This window comes from Protopterus annectens, chromosome 1.part1 (genome assembly GCF_019279795.1).
Source record: "Protopterus annectens isolate FY-2018-M chromosome 1.part1, PAN1.0, whole genome shotgun sequence".
NCBI lineage: Eukaryota > Metazoa > Chordata > Ceratodontiformes > Protopteridae > Protopterus > Protopterus annectens.
The window spans coordinates 531,642,426-531,659,412 of NC_056726.1; positions in this window are offsets into that span (position 1 = coordinate 531,642,426).

A 16,987-nucleotide genomic window follows, 5' to 3' on the forward strand; every position below is an offset into this window, starting at 1 on the left:
TCTGTCGGACAGTATGTTGGCAATATCTGTTGGTTCAGTATAGGAGGTGCTATTGTGCAGAAACTCAGAGCAAATCTGGGTATTGCTGTGGAGATTCTTGATATAACTGTAGAAGGCTTTGTGGTTGTTTTTAGTGTCTGCCACAATTCTGCCTTCATAGCTAGCTTTAGAGGTTTTGATGAGGGATCTCAACTTTTTGTTGAGGCTAATAAGGGAGTTTTTCCAGTCTTGGAACTTCAACTTTTTCACCAATAGTTTCTTCCTTCTGTTGTAGAGTTTGTTAATGGCAGGGGACCACCAGATTGGCTTATTTTTTTTTTGGAGGAGAGTGTCTTGGTTCTGTTGGGTATAGCTAGTTCCATGCCATTTATGTACGTGTTCGTACAGTGCATTGGTGTATGATTCGGCGTTCATGCACCTATTTTCCATTTGCATGCGTGCCGTGAAGTTAGCCACCTCTATTTTTAGGAACCCAAAGTCAGCTTTGGAGAAGCTTGTAATAAAACTTATGATTTCTTGAATTTAGTGAAAATTCTTAGAAGTGAATTATTTAAGTATAAAGACATACTGACAGAAGGTACAGTTGTCACATGGATAACAACCACTAACTATTCAAAAGTACAATTTTTTTGGGTCAAAGAAATAACATATCCTTTGTTATATGAGCAAAGAAATTCTTCCACGTTCTTAGTTCTGTTGTATACAAGATGACAAAACTGGGGTAACAGCTTATTAAATTCAGTTTCAGCTTGTAAAATCAATAAGTGTATTTTTTGTTTTTTTACCAATTAAAGTACAGGATTTCACCGTATGCTGGCTCTATTTTGTTTGTTTATTTCATTTTTTGGCATGGTGAGTGTTGTTACCAAAGGTCTTGAAAAAAGCCAATCTGAAACTGCTGTATTTTCATTGTTAAGTGTAATAAGCTGGCTTCTAGTTGTCAAATCAGCTCTTTACCCTTTTCTGTGTCTGCCATCTTATATCCCCTATTGATAAACTGACTTTTTATGTCTTGGAAGCAAATGTCTTATTCTGTTGTTAGTGAGCAAATCTGTTTGATTCTGAGAAATTGTGATTTAGTTATATTTTAACAGTGTAAGGTGGTTATCAACACATGGCCAGTAATAAAAAAACTTTTTAAATTAATTTCTGAATAAAGCTGTATAAAAATATTCATTTGATTTTTTTTCTAAATGTCAGACCCAGAAAGAAAATATGATTCAAAGGATGGTTAACTGTGAATTCAATACCCCACTTGTTTTTGTTGGGTAAAGAACAAACTCCTGTAGGCTATCATATCAAAAGTCCATACCAGCCAGCAGTCATCTTGAACTCTATGCCACACTAACTCTGCCAAGTACTTTACAATATGTAGCCCTTGCCACATATGATCTTTGCTACCAGTGTTTCCACAGTGCAGCAGTTCTTTGTTGTTTCTTGTTTAATCTCTGTTGAATTATCACATTATCTCTTTTTTCCTGTCAGAAAGAGTACTGCTTTGTTTATCTAACAACATTTTTGTCTTATTTATTTGTTTAGTTTTGTTTATCTGAGTAGGAGACTGATCCACATGGATCAATGTCAGACTCATATGGTTTTGTTTCAGTTTCTGTTGTACATGATTTCTGTTTTATGAAGTCAACAATGAAGAAGAAGTAGGAATTCTGATCTTTAGTCTATGTCATATTAACAACTAAGCAGTGATGTCAGCTCCAAAATGCAGCAGAATACAGCCTTAACTGTGACCCAACTGGGTTATTTTCAGTTAGTAGACTGGATGCGGGAGAGGGTGGCCGCGGTGGTGCATCAGTTAGCGTTGCCACCTCACAGCAAGAGATTCTCCAGTTCAAGCCTCGGCTGGGGTACCTTCTGTGTGGAGTCTGCATGCCCTCCCTGTGTTCACATGGGTTTCCTCCGGGTGTTCCGGTTTCCTCCCACATTCCAAAGATATGCTGTAGGTGGATTGGATGCACTAAATTGGCCCTAGGTGTGAGTGCGTGCGTGTGTGTGCCTTCTGTGGAGGGTTGGGCACTGGGCTAGCAACTCGACACCGTAAAACTTCACTGCCAATCATGAGCGGATAGGTGATCTGCTGCGGCGACCACTAACCAGGAAAATTCAAAAGAAGAACAAGACTGGATGCTAGAGGAGCTGACTAGAGAGACAGAGGAATGATAAGGCAGGGCCTTTTTGTCTCTCTGTCTCTCTCTCTTTCGAGATGGGGGGGTGGGGATTGAGGTGTACATCTCAAAGGTGTGGACTGCAGCTCGAAACTCTGGTAGAGTCCAAGGATAAGTGGAGGGGTTTAGCTTCAAGGGTCTGGGCTGCTGGGAAGACATCTCTCTTAGAAATAGGACACATGCCCTCACGTATGCCTATTTGCATATCAAGCATGGGACATAGTGCACAAGTGTGGGGAAATAATAGGGCAGAACTGCTCCCATTCCACAGCAGATGACTGCACCACTCCAGTTACTCACCCCTCTTTCTTAATGTAACAAATGGACATTAAGAGGTCTTACCTCTAAGGGAAGTTATGGGCCGATTGGCAGACAAAAGGGAAGTTCAATAGTAACCAGAGACTGAGAGCAAAAAAAAAAAAAAAACAATTCAGTAGGTAACAAAGCAGCACCTTGCAGTGGGATATTCCCATGTTCTGTTCAAGTTAAATGACAGTATTACTGCTTTGTGACTTCTACATCACGTGTATCACTGTTAGCACTGTTCATAGTATCATAGGAGGTTACTAGGCTAATGGCCCTGGGGCCCTTACAAGCCTAGCCAAGAGTCTATCCCCAAAAAGAAACCTCAGTCAGCACTTGTCGCCTCTGTCAGTGAGGGACACAGGTGGAACCCCTGGGACAAATTTGTGGTTTCCCATCCACTCATCAAGGTTGCATTTGAAGAGGGTCAGCGAGGTACTTTGTTTGATGTGTATGGCAAGTCTGTTCCACAGAAGGGGCAGCCTCTGGGAGACAAACCTGTCTCTCCAGTAGGTTTTGTTGATGTTGCATATTAGATTAAGGCCTTTCGAGCAGGTAATGCGCGAGGAGTTAGACTTACGGATATGGAGCATCTCTAGTAGGGCAGGGTCCAAGATTGCCTTGTAGGTGAGACGCAAATCACCTCTGAGCAATCTGTATAATACCAAGTAGAGTGATAGTGATTTGAGCTTGTTCTTATAGGTAGGTGCAGATGTTTGGAGAGGTACATACCAAATGGGGCATTATACTCAATTGTTGGTCTAATGAGGGAGGAGTACAGAAAGGTAATAACTTCCTTTTTTTCTAGATGGAATCCTTTTACTTATGAGATGAATAATGGAAGAAGGCTTTTCTGACCACTGCCGCTACATGATGGTTGAATGTGAGATTGTTATCAACCTGAATACCCACGTCTCTCACCACAGGTTGTGTATTTAGGGGATTGCTGTTGATGTGGTAATCAGTAGGGGCCGTGTTTCTGCTGAATGGTATGATGATATTTTTTTTGTGTTTAGCTTGAAGCCATGACTTTGGCACCAGTCATTAGTTGCTGTGAGACCCTCTTGCAGTATGTTAACATCATTTGGGGAGTCAATGACAGAACCCAACTTGGTCAGCTACAAGGCCTTTTGTCTTTGCCTGGACCTCTGAGAAGTAGATGCCAAACAGTAGAGGTCCCAGGACAGATCCCTGGGGAACTCCACTAGTGACAGGTCTGCTATCCGAGGTGGAGGTGTCAGTTTTGACCTTGAGGGTCCTGTTGGTGAGCCAGTTGGCAACCCACCTTAGCTTTTCAATGATGCCCGAGTGGGGGATTGTGTCAAAGGCCTTGGCCAAGTCAAGGTAAGCTGTATGTACTGACTTTCCTTCATCCAGAGCCTTGGTGACAGTCTCAAGGAAGTCAACCAGGTTCAACAGGCAAGATCTGCCCTTGATGAATCTGAACTGGGTGGGATCAAGTGCTTGGAGATTGCCTATTCCTTGTTTATGAAATCCATAATAATACGCTCCACAGCTTTACAGATCAGACTTGTCAAGCTAATGGGGCAATAGTTTCCAGAGTCAGTAGTGGCATGACCTTTGTGCAAGGGGTTGACAATGGTAGTTCTCCACTCTGCTGGAATGAAGCCTGTACTTAGGCTGTGGTTGAATAGGTTGCTCAATGGCGAAGTCAGCTCTCGCTGAAGATGATGCAGAATACAGCATGGGATACTATCAGGTCCTATGGAATCTGTGTTTTTTGCCTTGGATATGGCTGTAACACTTAATCTATGGAGATGTGAGGTGCAGGACAAGCATCAGGGATGTCAAAAGGGCCTTTGCGGGGGCAAGGTGGTGAAGTTTGCGCTGAACCTATCTGCTAGCAGGTTGGCTAAGTCAACAGGATCAGTGTAAGTGATACTGTTAAGTACTAAATTGGAACAAACCTGGACTTTGCCATGGAGGTTCCTAACATAACTGAATAAGGCTTTGTGGTTTTCTTTGTTTCAGAGGCTAGTTTTGATTCATAATTGACTTTGGAGGTTTTCAGTAATAATATAATTTGCTTGTTGGGCTAAGGATAAAGTTTTTCCAGTTTAGAATTTGTTCCTTTTTACCAATGGACAACAGTTTCTTCCTGTTGACAGAGGATGTCCATCAAACTGGTTTGTGTTTCCCTGAGGAGCAGGTTTTAGTTCTGTTGGGTATGGCTGAGTCCATGCAGTTGTACAGGTGCTTGTATACTGCATTGACATACTGTTCGGCATAGCTATCTGCATTCTCTGAGGGGGGCGGTGGTGTAAAGCTACAGATACCATCCCTTAGCAGTTGTAGTCAGCTTTTGAGAAGTTTTTTTAGCTTGATCATGGCTGGGGGGGGGGGGGGGGGGTTGGGTGGGATGATGATCTGATCTCACCAGGGAAGAACATATGCAGTGGTCACCCATGTTGGTGAGAACCAAGTCCACAATGTTATCTCCCCCTGTGGGGGATGAGACGAGCTGGTCTAGTGCATTGAACTGTTGAAGTCAAGGAATCACTGAGTGAGTGCATTAGTGCAGGAATAGTTCACCCAGTCTATGGTTTGGAGTTGAAGTCACCAAGGATCAGGGTGTTTGGGGGCAATTTGATGGAGCCAAATAGATCCAGGTAAGAGGAGTGGGTGTCCTGAGTCATGGAGGGGGGTCTGTAGCTGGCTATAACATGGATGGGTGTCTTGCCAACTGTCAGTTGCACCTGCAGTAGTTCCAGTGCATCATGCTGACAAATCAGTCTGGAGGTGTGCCTGTCCTTAATGAAGATAGAGACTCCACCACCCTTAGTCCTCCCGACCTCATTTTGGGGTTGGAATGTCTGGAATGAAGTATAGCCTGGTAAGGCAGGGGTGTTCTCCACAGCCCTGAACCAGGTTTCTGTGACTGTACAGACATCAGCATCATCCAGTACAAGGAGACCCTCCAGTGAGTGCATTTTCAGGTTAAGGCTACTAGTGTTTAGCAGCATGACCTTCAGTTTGTTTTTTGACAGATCTTTTATGTTGGAAGATTTGTCTTTGGGACATTGCCTAAAAAAGGTACAATGGGGGAGGCGAGAACCTTGGCCAGGATCCAGAATCCCAGTAGTGACAGGTTGAGGCCATCTCTGGGAAAACAACGGGGCCTGCCAACCATGTCATCCCAGGCAGACAGATATTGGATCCTTTTGGAATGACACCAGAAACTAAGCCAGTTGTTGTAGTCAGTTATTTTGTTGTTGTTGTTGTTGTATTAACATTCTTGGTGAAGGTAGGATGTTGCTTAGGACTAGGGTCCTACTTGCCTGGAACACATACTCTGAGAGTTCAATCATGTTTCTCTTCATATAGTCCAGGGAGGTACATCTCAAGTCATTCACACCAACATGGACAATGACAAAGTCATACTTGTACTTGTTGTAGAGAGACTTAACTGTGTGCATGGTGTGGCAGATTCTGACACCAGGCAGCAACTGACTGTGCCCTTCTCCTCATCGAGCCTGGTGAGGGGGGACATTGGTGTGTATCACAACTGAATCGCCAGTGACTAGTATGTTTGCTTTATTGTTATGCTTTATGGGCTGTGATAGTTTGTTTTGCCTTATGGGCTATGTTTGTGAGATACTGATGTGTTGTCAGCTATGTGTGATGTGTTTGGTGTTATGTGTGGAATGTTTGTGAGTGTGTTTTGGAGGTCTCTGGTGTTTAGGTAAGTTTTTATTGAGGACCTCTGCATAGGTGGATGTGTGTTGTGCTTGGCTATGTGATGTGAGTGGTGTGGTGTTTGTGCTGGCAATCTCCTCTTTGTCAGGAGTGCTAACTTTGGTACAAGAGAGCATGGATTCCAGGTTATGGATGTAGATGCATTTCTCACAAGTAGCAGAATTATGTGCTAGGAGAAGAGGGCTGTCAGTAAACATGAAGCAGTTGCTACACTGTCTTGGTATCCCCATGTCGACCAGGCTGGCGGGAGAAACTGATAGAAATTGTCCAGACATAGTTTTCCGAATACTTAGGGTTTTGATAAGGGTTTGTCCACAAGAGTATAGACCACAAAAACCTTAAATGTAAAGTAACTGGCCTGAAACACAAGTGCTAAAACCAATTCTAAGATGCTTAGAATAACAAAGTTAATTAGGCTGCTAACAAGCAGTAATAAATGCAGCAGCATAAAAGCACTTGAACACTTAAGAGCACGCAGCAAAAATAAGGTAATAAAGTAGGAAGAACACAATTACAGTAAAAGTAGCTGAATAAAGTGCACACTTTTTATTTTTTATTTATTTTTTGAGTGGAGAGGGAGGAAACAGAAGATAGTTCAAGATCAAGAAGCTACGGGGTTGGCCTTCCCAAATTATCTCACTGTATTCAGTGGAGTCAGCAACTGAGATGAGAATGGGAGGAGTGACCAAAATCAATTTTACAGCAGGGGCAGGCAATAACAAACAATGCACACAAAATACAGAGGACAAATACATAAATGCAGTTCAGTGCAATCAAGTGCAAAATAGTATACTTATCAGTTGGTATATCAGACAGTTACAGAATCCAACACAGCCAGGTAGTTAACTTTGCACAAATTCACAGAATGTAAGTCTTTGTACTAGAAGTACAACTGAGAAAATAAGCCTCGGGCAATCAGATAAACACAGAGGTGTTGGCCAGTGGTTCTTTTACTATGACCACGTAAATGTGCACAACTGGAACTTGAAGCAACATACTGCATGGTTCATTTTTTATACAAAACACTTAAACTCGATACTAACATACTGCAGATTACTGATACAACAACATCTGGAGAACCATGTCTTAGAATCACAGCTTTCAATGCACTTACTCATTTGTAGTGTCACTTAAATTTGTGAGTTTAAGAAATGTCAGATAGTAGTACATTTCAAGCAGATACTCACTTAATACTGGAATAGATCTGTACCAGTGTTACAACCCAATCTTTCTGGAAAATAATAGAAAAGCACTGCATTTTTGGATTATTATTGCGATGGCCATTGAATACAGCATACTTCCAAACTACACATATCTGCTCCTGCTTCACTGTTCCCATAAGAGACCCATACATAGTGTTTAACATTTTTTCCAACTGATTTGAAGATAACAGTGAGTCTGCTTTGGACAACAAGCCTTATATGCAGCTTATCTTCTCTTTAAATAAAAGTAAGACTAAAATTATTTCTAAATGACACTTCTCTGTTCTAGCTATCTCTTCATGGTAACTCCTTGCAACATATTTTCTTCTCTGATGCTCTTTAAGCTTCTTTTTCTGTTATGGACAGTTGTGGTATAATCCAGTTTACTTCCATTTCATTCCCATTTCTGCTCCTGTAAATATGAATAATGAATAAGTCAGCACATATGCTATATGTCCTGGTAATCTGGTTTATAACTTAAGTCTCAAGGCATATTTCTGCAGATATAAATCAATACCACTGGTGTAGAGCTATAAAGCCCTCACTAAGGACACGGGGCCCGCAGGTCAATTAGCAGATCATGAACTTGATGGCATTGGCATGGGAAGATGGGCATGCTCATCTTGTACTGCATATATCCCCTGGGGGGGGGGGCTGGAATGCAAATATACAACCTACGGGTAGATGTTCGGCTCTTTAAACCATTGATGGATGGGTAGTCTTAATAGTAAGTGTGAACTAAAGTAGAGAAGGCATTGTGAGCCTCTGCACTGATGTGGCTCACCCTACCACCCCATGCCCAGGAGGAGTAGTGTTACGCCATTGAAGTGTTCTCATTGCTGGGATGACATCAAGAGAGCAAAACACCCTCATGGCTGCTTGAATGATGACCCCCCCCCAAGCAACTCTCACCTTGGCTCCATGTTATTGCCCCAGAGCTGAAGAAAGAACAGACTATGTGTCAGTGATAGCAATACTTGATATTTGGCAAGCATTGCCAAAATTACCTACAAAAAAATATTTCTGTTGATGTAACAGCATTCTTTGCAGCCTTGCTGCTGCCTTGTACAACCGGTTCTTTAAAATATTCAGTAGTGACTGATGGTTGTTTTCAGCGTTAACATTTTCCATAAATATCCAATCAGCCATATCAGTTGCAAGCAGTTGCCTTTTAATCTCCAAACTCCTTTTGTAGTAGTCAATAAATGCTCTGAAACTATAGGCAACCTATTTCTTATCTTGAATAATCACATATCCATTTACCAAGTAGGTATAATAAACCCAACAATGAAGACTCTGATCTGGTCTGAATACTAACCTTTGAATCTAATAAAATTGCTAATAGTGTTGTATTGCCTCATGCACTGAGCAATCACCATCCTACATACACTATTAGGCTCCTTCTCTCCACTGTAAAAACATAATTTTGGCTTAGTCTACAACCTCTCTTCATTTAACAAAAATTAATTTATTTCTACTCTAAAACTCCCTAATGGGTATTTATTGAAAAGACCCACTGGAGAAAGGAAAGCTATGTAGAGGTTTAGTACAATCACACTAAGCATACTAAATGAACAAACTCCACTAACAAGATAATGAGTTAAAGCCTACCCCCTGCAAAAAAAAGCAACTAATACAGAGGGAAAAGTGTGGAAAGCCAGAATCACAAGCAAAAGCAGGCATACCTACCAGAATTAGAGGTAACTTCAACATCTAACAAAAACGTATAAACTCTGGCATGAAAACTTACTATGGCAACCTCCAAGAACCTCACCGACAGAAAACTAAAACTTTCTAGACCACAATAAATAATCTTGTACACCCACGAAAAAACTTCCAAACGTCTCTCTAAATTAAAGTAATGAGAACACTACTTGCAAATTTAGCAGACACTATACATGCAGCAACTTCCCTTATTAAAGACAAAACAACAATCTGCCCACAAATTATATCAACACTTGGCAACAAGATTACCCCTTATTTCTTAAACCAGAGTCAACCTCCAGAATCATGAAATACCACCTTAAATTAAAGCCAGTCACCCTAGCAGCAGACAGTCTCCCTGATGAATATATTAGACTTATTGCTTATGCTTTAGCATTACCCCCGTGTCCAGTCTTATAAACAGATCTATACAGGAATGTTATTTTCATTCAACGTGGAAACAGTCTTATATCCTACCCTTGAACAAAGAAGATGACTCAACAAGACCTATCAATCTACAGGCCCATTGATATCCCTCTTCCCATATCAAATTTCCTTGAAAAATACATAAAGACACAATTGATCCAACATTGCATACACAATGACCTTTTGTCTCCATCCTAATCGTAGTACAAACTCTACCCTACTCAGCTTCCTTAATACTAATAATCTGAATAGGAAGGATGACATACTGGTCTGCTCACTGTTTTTTGACCTATCCAAAGCCTTTGATACTGTCTACTATTATGGACTGTTGGACAAAGCCTCTTTTTTCTAATTTCATAGCTACCTAACCAACAGGCCCCAAAGTGTTAAATGGCAAAAGGATTATTCTTCCTTTCTACCAATTACTGTTAGACTTCTTCAAGGATCAATACTTTGGCCAATGTTGTTTAATATATTCATAACTGGCCTCACCACTGTTCCTACTCTTACTGAACAGGATATTCTGATACAATATACAGACAATTCCAGCATCAACTGCTCAGCACCCAGATCGCCAGACTTGCAAGCAAAGCCCCAGGAATCATTCCCCTCTGTGGAATCTTGGTTGGAAGATTTTAAGCTTTAGCTTAATCATAGAAAGACAAAGCTAATCTTATTTACTGCAAAGTCATACAATGACAAAACGTAGTACTTCACCATTACATATTCAAACTAAATTTAACTGGTCTCCTATTCAAACCTGCTAGGTGCCATTATTGAAAGTATAAAGTCTAACCTCCACTTACAATCTGCTGTTTAAAAAAAGCATCAAAACTTAAAGCTTCTATACAGAACCAAATCATATCCTACAGATTATACCTATTATGATGAAGAGAAATGAGTACCTAAATAAGTTTTTTTTCTCAGTTTGAGTAGGAGAGAGATGTGGATGTAGCAGAAAACTGTTGTGAAAAAGGGGAGATTGTAGTTAATGTTGGAGCAGAGGGTGGAGAGATTAGTGGCTAGAGGGGAAAATTTAAGTTGGGGTGTGTGATGGGCATATCCATTTAGTAGTAAGAGGAGAATAAGAGGGATTCTAGTTTGGTATGATTGGGGGTATTGCAAAGAATAGGAGGGAGAGAGTTCCAAAGTTTAGAGATGGAGCAGGAGAGAAGGAGGTGGCCAGGGGGTCGTAGATTTGTAGGAGGTTTTGGTTTTCTGATCTTAGTGAGTGATTAGGGATGTAGGAGATTAATGCGGTGGAGAGAGGGGCAGCTAGTGGGTTTATGGATGAGTTTGTGTGCGTTAGTGAGTCTAAGTAAGGTCAGGTAATTGGGAAGTTCAAGCCATGGAGAGAGAGAGAGAGAGAGAGAGAGAGAGAGAGAGAGAGAGACAATGGTGGGATGAGTTTTTAGAGTTGGTAGCAAATTTGCATATTTTATTATAGCATGGTTCGAGTTTTGTGTTGTAGACCACGCTGGAGATTGTTCAGCAGGGGGTGCCATACATAAGAGAGTGGAGCAGGAAGGAGGAAGCTAGGGTTTTTCTAGTGGAAGGGGAGAGGTATCGGTTGTGTCTGTATTGTAGGCCAAGTTTTTGGTGTTTTTTATGGTGGATTGAATATGAGTGTCAAATTTCAGGTGCTCGTCAATAATGACACTAAGGAGTTTGGCATTTGAAATTATTTCAATTGGGATGTTATTGTTACTGAGTACTGAGCAAGAGTTTATGTCTATTGGGAAGTTTTCAGAGGGGGAAAAGATCATCAGTTTTGTTTTATTAGCATTTAGAGCAAGGTGGTTATTTTTCATCCAGGATTCAGTTTTAGAGAAGGCTGATTGAGTTTTTAGAAGAAGGTTGGAGGGGATGAAGGCAGAGCAGATGATTGTTGAGTCATCTGCATATTGGATTATAGATGAGTCAGTATGGCGTGGTGAAAGTTGTTAGTAAATATAATTTATAATATATATATGCACTACAAAGCACAAGCCAGGGAACAGATGAGATAGATGAATCCTGGGAGGGCTGATGGTCACCAGGCAGTGGGAAATTGCTGAAGTGATTTTCACTGAATATATGTTGATGAATAGCTGTTTTCTGAAACTAACTTTCGATGAACTAATATAGACATCATAGGATCATAGGAGGTTACTAGGCTATCGACCCAGAGGTCATTTCAAGCCTAGCTGTTTCTTCCTAATGTAATACCATGGATACTCTAGTCAATACCCAAGCTGACATGAAAAAAGGAAGCTTACAAATATTTTTCTACACAAATTTCTGTGTTTTGACAGTATATTTGTTAGACATGTCTAGTGCAGTATACATCTTCACTAGGCTTTGACTTTCTGGATGTCATGATCACACTCACTTTATAGCTATTGCATGATGATTGCGCCATCTACTGTCTGCATTAAAAAAATCAGAACTGTTAAATTTTTAAGGACCAAATGTCCCACATTTTAGCTTTTGGTGGTGTGTTTACAAGCCATCTTAATGCAGAAACATTCCAATTTATTTTTTGTCAACAAGATGCATCAGACTAATTTTACAAAATACAAAGGTACACTGAAGAGCTGTAAAACCAGCAAATATTTATTCAGAAATGATAAAAAGTAATCAGAGATTATAAAACATTATAGTATTTCGGCTTTTCCCGGTTAGGGGGTCGCCACAGCGGAACTCCGGTCCGCTAATGATTGGCAGTTGATTTTTACGTACCGGCTTGCCAGGGCTGACGCACAACCTTCAACGAAGGTACGCCCATTCACGCATGTGTCCATGCAGAAGACGCTCTAGCTGAGAATCGAACCGGACAGCGTAGTAGTGTTAGGCGACAACACTAGTATACTCTTTAGAATGTTAAAATGATCATCAGGATAAGTGACACACAAGTAAGAGACGACCTACAGTAGACGTACATGTGCTTAGCATGCTACTTCAAATGTCAACTGTGGTGTATTCAATGGACTGTGTTGTCTTGCTTTAGCTAGTGCTCTTTGGGGGCGGGGGAAAGTGCATGACGCAAGGCGTGAGACAGGAAGTTGGAATGTATTGTAAGGTTGTTGGCCGGTCAATAAAGTTTGGAGTTGGTACCAACTGCACACAGTTGTCCCGCGTCTTCTTTCTAAGGTAAAAGAATACGACATGGTGTCAGAAGTGCTGTGTGGCTGTGCCTGGGAGTGCTGAAGACCGTACGAGTGGCCAAGGGACGTGGAGAGCGGACATGTCGGACGACGAGAATGGTCGGCAGCCACGAGCTAGAATCAACATGGCGGCTAGCGCTCCCAATGCTACATTCAGTATTTAGCCGCCAGAGCCCTTTGACTTCTCCAAACCCCACGAATGGACACGATGGATACGCCGGTTTGAACGGTTCCGGCAGGCTAGTAATTTATCTTCCAACCCAGAGGGGAACCAGGTGAACACCCTGATATACTGTATGGGCGATGAGGCAGACGATGTCTTGAGAGGCCTCAAGCTAACCGAGGCAGAGCACCAGGAGTATGCCAAAGTGAAGGAGGGGTTCGAAAGATTTTTTATTGTCAAAAAGAACATTGTTTACGAACGTGCACGATTTAACATGCGGAAACAGGAACTGAACGAGACTGTTGATGGTTTTGTTACTGCCCTGCATGCTTTAGCCGAACACTGCAATTATGGGACGCTGCACGACGAGCTTATAAGGGATAGAATTGTTGTGGGCTTGGCAGACACCAGATTGTCCGAGCGGATGCAGATGGAGAAAGAGTTGGACTTAGAGAGAGCTGTAAATATGGCCAGACAGTCGGAGGAGGTCAAAAAGCAGCAAACGGCCTTGCGGTGCGACAGTACCGCCCTGCAGTATAATGTGAATGCCGTGCAGACACCACTGGACGCCAGACGCAGGCCAGAGGCCTCGAAAGGTTGGGGCAAGCCCTTGGCACCGATTTTTCCGCCAGACGCAAAAGAGCAAAGACGCCCCGAGCTCGCAGTGTTACAGGTGTGGGGGGCCGTTTCACCATAGACTCCTATGCCCGGCGACTGCTGCAAGATGTCGCTCGTGTGGGAAGAAGGGCCACTACCAGCGGGTCTGCCGACAGTTCAAGGCGGTGCAGAGTATTGAGGAAGACGAGGAGCCGGATGAGCGTGAAGAACAGGGGTTTTTCCTTGGCTCTGTCTCTTCCGGGAACCATTCCTGGATTGTGGAGGTGAAGATACAGGGCACACCTATGACTTTCAAGCTTGACACGGGGGCGGATGTTACTGTTATCTCCAAGTCGGACCTGCACACCTTGTTCAGTGGGAAGGATGCTCCTGTGCTCCAGCAGCCGGAGAAACCCTTGTTGGGTCCTGGAGGGATGCCACTGGAGGTTACGGGATCCTTGGAGCTTCAGCTTGGCTATGGACAAAGACAGACATGTGAGAAAGTGTATGTTGTAAAAGGACTCCGCATGCCGCTTTTAGGCCTTCCTGCTATTTTGGGGCTGGGCCTCCTGAAACGTGTTGACACTATCACCATGGAGTCTTTGAAAACCTCATACCCGGACTTGTGCTCTGGGTTGGGGGTAGTGCAGCGGAAATACCACATAAAGCTTCAGCCAAAGGCGGTGCCATACTCTCTGAAGACCCCCAGGAGGATACCACTGCCATTGATGGGGAAAGTGAAAGAGGAGTTAATGAGGATGGAGGCGCTGGGTGTCGTTACCAGAATGGAAGAACCTACTGATTGGTGTGCAGGCATGGTGGTAGTCCCAAAGAAAGACAGTAACAGGCTGAGACTATGTGTAGACTACACTAAGCTAAATGAATACGTATGCAGGGAAAGGTTCGTGCTGCCCTCGGTTGAGCAGAGTCTTGGGATGCTTGCTGGGGCGAAGGTGTTTAGCAAACTGGATGCCAATATGGGATTTTGGCAAATTCCTTTGTCAGAGGAGTCGGCCGCGCTTACCACATTCATAACCCCTTTTGGGCGCTTCCGTTTCAATCGCCTTCCCTTTGGCATTAATTCTGCACCCGAACACTTTCAACGCATGATGGCAGAGGTCATTGAAGGATTAGAGGGTGTGATTTGTCACATGGACGATGTGTTGGTCTGGGGGCGTTGCCAGGAGGAGCACGATGCCCGGCTTCACGCGGTATTAAAGAGACTGGAAGAAGCAGGTATTACGTTGAATGTAGGGAAATGTGACCTGTCGAGGGGCACAGTGACTTTCTTGGGCCATGTCATTACGAATGCTGGCATAAGCCCGGACCCAAGGAGGACCGTGTCCATCACGGAGATGGCGGCACCTGCTACAGTAGGAGAACTTAGGAGTTTCCTGGGCATGGTGAATCAGGTGGGGAAGTTCATCCCTCATTTGGCTGAGAGGGACAGAGCTTTGAGAGACTTATTATCAAAAAGAACAGCTGGTACTGGGGTGGGGACCAGGAAAAGGCCTTCAAGGACTTAAAAGAGGCGATCACCTCACCCCCAGTTTTGGCTGTGTATGACCCGGAGAGGGATACGAAGGTTTCCGCGGATGCTTCTTCCTTTGGGTTAGGGAGCGTGTTGCAGCAACAATGGGAGGATGGCTGGAGACCCGTGGCATACGCCTCAAGGTCACTCTCACCCACGGAGCAACGATATGCGCAGGTTGAGAAAGAGGCCCTAGCGTCTACCTGGGCATGTGAACGCTTTCGAGATTACCTATTGGGCAAATCGTTCTGTCTAGAGACTGATCACAAACCCCTGGTTTCATTGCTGGGAGGTCAGGCGCTGGATCTTCTACCGCCCAGAATCCAACGCTTTAGGATGAGATTGATGCAGTTCTCATACATGGTGCAGTACGCTCCAGGGAAATCACTGTGGGTGGCAGATGCCCTGTCACGTTCTCCACTTAAAACCAGGCTAACCCTGGAGGAAACGGAGTTAATGGAGGACACGGATATCTACGTGAACAGTATTGTGGAAAACATGCAGGTGAAGCCATCCTTCCTCCAAACACTACGGGAGCAGCTGAAAGCGGACAGTGTGTGTCTGGTCATGGACTTGTGCAGCCAGGGGTGGCCGCTGTATGCGAACCAGGAACCCTTACTGAAGAGCTACTGGCCAGATCGGTCCACACTAACAGTGAAAGATGGGTTGCTTTTAAAGATTCGCCTTGTTATCCCTCTGCCATGCGTAATGAGGTGTTGTCGAAATTGCATGAGGGACATCAAGGCATTGTGAAGTGCAAAGCCAGAGCCTGTCAGACCGTCTGGTGGCCTGGACTTAGCCAGCAGATAAATTACATGGTTTTAAGATGCAGGACGTGCATCTCAGAGAGAAGGAATCCTCCTGAGCCCCTCATCCCAACACAATGTCCTGACCGACCATGGCAAAGAGTGGGCGCGGATTTATTTGAACTAAAAGGACATACTTACCTTCTTGTCGTGGACTACTTATCCAGGTTTCTTGAGATCGCATTGTTGAAACATAGCAAATCCAACGAGGTCATCACCCACCTAAAATCTTTCTTCGCTCGCCATGGTATCCCAGAGGTACTTGTGTCTGATAATGGCCCTCAGTTCTCAGGGCAGTCTTTTGCGGCCTTTGCAACCGCTTATGGCTTCGAGCACGTCACAAGCAGCCCCAGGTTCCCGCAGAGTAACGGGGAGGCAGAACGTGCGGTGCAGACGGTGAAGAACCTGCTTAAAAAAAGTGCTGACCCATACATGGCTCTCTTGGCGTACAGGACAACGCCACTGCAGAATGGTTATAGCCCTGCGGAACTCCTTATGGGACGACGGTTGCGGACCTCTCTTCCGATTCATCCTTCGCAGTTGGATCCGGTGCTGCCGGACTGGAGAAGGCTCAGGGGGAAAGAGGGGGAGAAGAGGGTGCATAATGGCGAAAACTACAACAGACGCCATCGGGCAAGGCCGCTGGGGGATGTGTTGCCCGGCGACCAGGTGTGGGTGACAGATATGAAGACCTCAGGTACTGTAGATCAAAACCATTACTCGCCGAGGTCATTTATGGTAGATGTGCCTCAAGGGACTGTGCGGCGAAACCGTGTGCATTTGATTCCCTTATCTGAGCCTGACTGTGAATCAAACCCTGGGTGTCCGGAAAGTGTGCTAAGTAAGACCGATGAGGCCTTGCCATTTTGCAATGGCCTTCCCCTGGAACCCCGGGCACACAGTGATGTTGTGAGGACCAGATCAGGAAGAGTTATTAACAAGCCGGACCGTTTGGATCTGTGAAGATCAGAGTATATATAACAACGTCATTTGGGGGTTATAGTAATCTGAATGTGGCTAAGTGAGCATTTGGTGTCAATGTACCAAGTTCGTAGTGAAGTGGAAGAAATTGAATAGATCTGGGGTTTGTGTTAAGTGAAAAGGGGCCTTATGGAAAAGGAGATGTGGTGTATTCAATGGACTGTGTTGTCTTGCTTTAGCTAGTGCTCTTTGGGGGCGGGGGAAAGTGCATGACGCAAGGCGTGAGACAGG